The 3,249-nt window shown below is 39.9% G+C and overlaps 1 protein-coding gene across 1 annotated transcript in view; it reads right to left on the bottom strand.

Annotated features, from left to right (window-relative positions):
- Positions 1-3,249, bottom strand: part of IGBP1 (immunoglobulin binding protein 1) — a 141,876-nt gene that overhangs the window by 115,926 nt on the left and 22,701 nt on the right. The window lies entirely within an intron of this gene.

Raw genomic sequence — 3,249 nt, 5'->3', positions numbered from 1 at the left:
CAAAAAACAAGGCTCCAGGAATTGACAGAATACCCACTGAGATGTTTCAACACACGGATGCCACGCTGAAAGCACTTATAGTCTATGCCAAGAAATTTGGAAGACAGCTACTTGACCAAGTGACCAGAAGAGACCCGTTATTTATACCCATTCCAAAGAAAGGTGATCCCACAGAATGTGGAAATTACCAAACAATATCTTTAATATCACATACAAGTAAAATCTTGAAAATAATTCAAAAATGGTTGCAGCAGTATATTGACAGAGAGCTTCTAGAAATGCAAGCTGGATTCAGAATGAGGGATATCACTGCTGATATAAGATGGATCTTGGCTCAAAGCAAAGAATACTAGAAAGATGTTTACTGGTGTTTTATTGACTATGCAAAAGCATTCATCATGTGGATCATAACAAATTGTGGATAACATTGAGAAGAATGGGAATTCCAGAACACTTAATTGTGTTCCATGAGGAACCTGTACAAAGACCAGGAGGCTGCTGTTCAAACAGAACAAAGGAATATTGCACAGTTTAAAATCAGGAAAGGAGTGCGTCAGGGTTTTATCCTTTCACCATACTTATTCAATCTATATGCTGAGCAAATAATCTGAGAAGTGGACTATATGAAGAAGAATGCAGCATTAGGATTGGAGGAAGACTCATTAACCACCTGTGATATGCAGACGATACAACTTTGCTTGCTGAAATTGAAGATGACTTGAAGCACTTACTGATGAAGATTAAAGAATACAGTCTGCAGTATGGATTACACGTCAACATAAAGAACACAAAAATCCTCACAACTGGACCAATAAGCAGCATCACGATAAATGGAGAAAAGTTTGAAGTTATCAAAGATTTCACATTGCTTGATTCCACAATCAATGCAATGGAAGCAAAAGTCAAGAAATCAGAGGATGTATTGCACTGGGCAAATCTGCTGCAGAAGACCTCTTTCAAGTGCTAAAGAGCAAAGATATCTCTTTGAAGATTAAGGCGTGCCTAACCCAAGCCATGGTGTTTTCAATCATCTCATACACATGTGAAAGCTGGACAATGAATTAGAAGACCGAAGAAGAGTTGATGCTTTTGAATTGTGGTGTTGGTGAGGAATACTGAAAGTACCATGGACTGCCAAAAAAATGAACAAATCTATCCTGGAAGAAGTACAGCCAGAATGCTCCTTGGAAGCCAGAATAGCCAGACTTCATCTCACTTTCTTTGGTTATGTTGTCAAAAGGGACCATTCCCTGGAAAAGGATATCATGCTTGGTAAAGTGGAGGGTCAGTGAAAAAGGGGAAAGCCCTCAACAAGATGGATTGACACAGTGGGTCCAAGGATGAGCTCAGGTACAGCAAGTATTAGTAGGCTGGTGTAGGACCGGGCAGTGTTTTGTTCTGTAGTACACAGGGTTGCTATGAGTTGGAGGTGACTCAAGGGCACCTAACAGCAGCAGCAGCCATGGCTTAACTTCCAGCCAAACTACAGAGAGGCCCACAAGGTGAATAATTACATTAGGTAGGTACATTCCTTAGAACAGTCAACCATGGGAGATCAGAAGGGCAGCATTTGTGTAGAAAAAAAGCTGAGAGGGCAGTTATACACAGGAAAGAAGGACACAGGAAGAACTACAGGGAGCAACTGGGAAGAAAGCTGTTACATTGTAGGGATTGCAATCAATACTATGAAACAAAATGTTTGAACTGTTGAATGAAAAATGAATTTGCTCTGTAAACTTTCACCCAAATCACAACTAAAAAACTGATTTTTTTTTTGTTTTAGTAGTTAACCTGGCTAGAACCAAAAGTCCAAATTTTGACTCCCTTGTAGCTGGCCTCAGCTGAGTTCTCCATTCAGTTATGTTAGCCTTAGCACCTATCCTGTGCATGTACTGGTTAGGAGTCAGCTCTTCTCTCTCACTTTTCAGCTGCTATAATCACCATGGATACAGTTCTCTCATTCCTCAACCATTAAGACTGTATGTTTCTTTGCAAGATTTAGCTATTACACATCATAGCAACTGCAACCTACCCACAGGTGAAAAACTGTAAAAAATGGAAAACCTTTGAAATTACTATTCTCTTTTCTGTGCTACAGTGGAAACTGCACTAGGACTGGGAATTTGAAGACCCTATTAATTTAAATCCTGGACTGGCCAGTTTTAGTCATGTAACTTTGGGGAAGTCAATTCTCACAGCCCATTTCCTCATCCTAAAATGGGGAAAAGAATGTCAGCTTCATGAGGTTTTTAAGAGAATCAAATGAAATAATACATGTGTTAAGGAAACTGAGGCTTAGAGACTTAATGTCCTAATATTAAGTGGTAAAAGTTGGATGGGTCAACCACATCTCTTAGACTGTAAAACCCATGCTTTGTCTGATAATCATTCTCTCCATCTGTCCCTTCCAAACACACCTCTGAGTACTTAGTATGATCCAGTTACCAGATTAGGTATCAAGGATAAGTTAAAATCCTTGCCCTTTAAAAGTTCCAAGTGCTATTTCCTGCTTCTAAGTATTGACTTTCCTCCCATTTATGCTTTCTTTTGGTCACACTCCAGTATCTTCAGGTAGTTGTTTTTTATATTTTGTTCAGTTTGCAATTGCCATCTATCAGAGGGGTTGGTCTGATACAAATTACTATATCATTACCAGAAATTCAACTGCTGTTCATGGATTTTATGCTAACTGCTCTGTTTTTATGTGGGGATTTGAAAATCTAAAAGTTATGTTACTATTATTCCATCCTCCCAGAATTTTCTGCCATATATTTTATTTATTTAATTGTGCTTTAGGTGCAAGTTTACAGAGCTGAGTTTGTTTTATATTCAACATTTCATGTACAATTGGTTTCACTCCCCAATTGCCATCCCCAACCCTAACCCACTCTCCTCCCCTCCTTTCCCAATAACCACCCCCATGTCCCTGATAGTTGTGCACTCCTGTGTGTCCGTATTTCCTTTGTGCGAATGCTGACTCTCTAATGACCCGTGGTCGACTGCTCCAAGGGATGCATCTCCATAGAGTATGTGGGTGCATCACCCTGGGTTGAGTGGTCTGCATGTACATCTTATTTACTATTGGGCTAAGAGCCAGCCCCTGGGAGTGAGTTTTATTCCAGGCCTGAAGTATATCCCAGGGCCATAGTATTGAGAGTCCCATCCACTCTGTCTGACCAGTAATTCTGGTCATAATTGTATTTTTGGATTTTGTTCCATGTTTTTCCTCCCACTCTATTCAGGATCTCC

This window comes from Orycteropus afer, unplaced genomic scaffold (assembly GCF_000298275.1).
Source record: "Orycteropus afer afer isolate SDZICR_OR568_19922 unplaced genomic scaffold, OryAfe1.0 scaffold00692, whole genome shotgun sequence".
Taxonomy (NCBI): Eukaryota; Metazoa; Chordata; class Mammalia; order Tubulidentata; family Orycteropodidae; genus Orycteropus; species Orycteropus afer.
The sequence above is the reverse complement of the archived record's forward strand: the minus strand, read 5'-3'. Positions and strand labels throughout refer to the sequence as shown.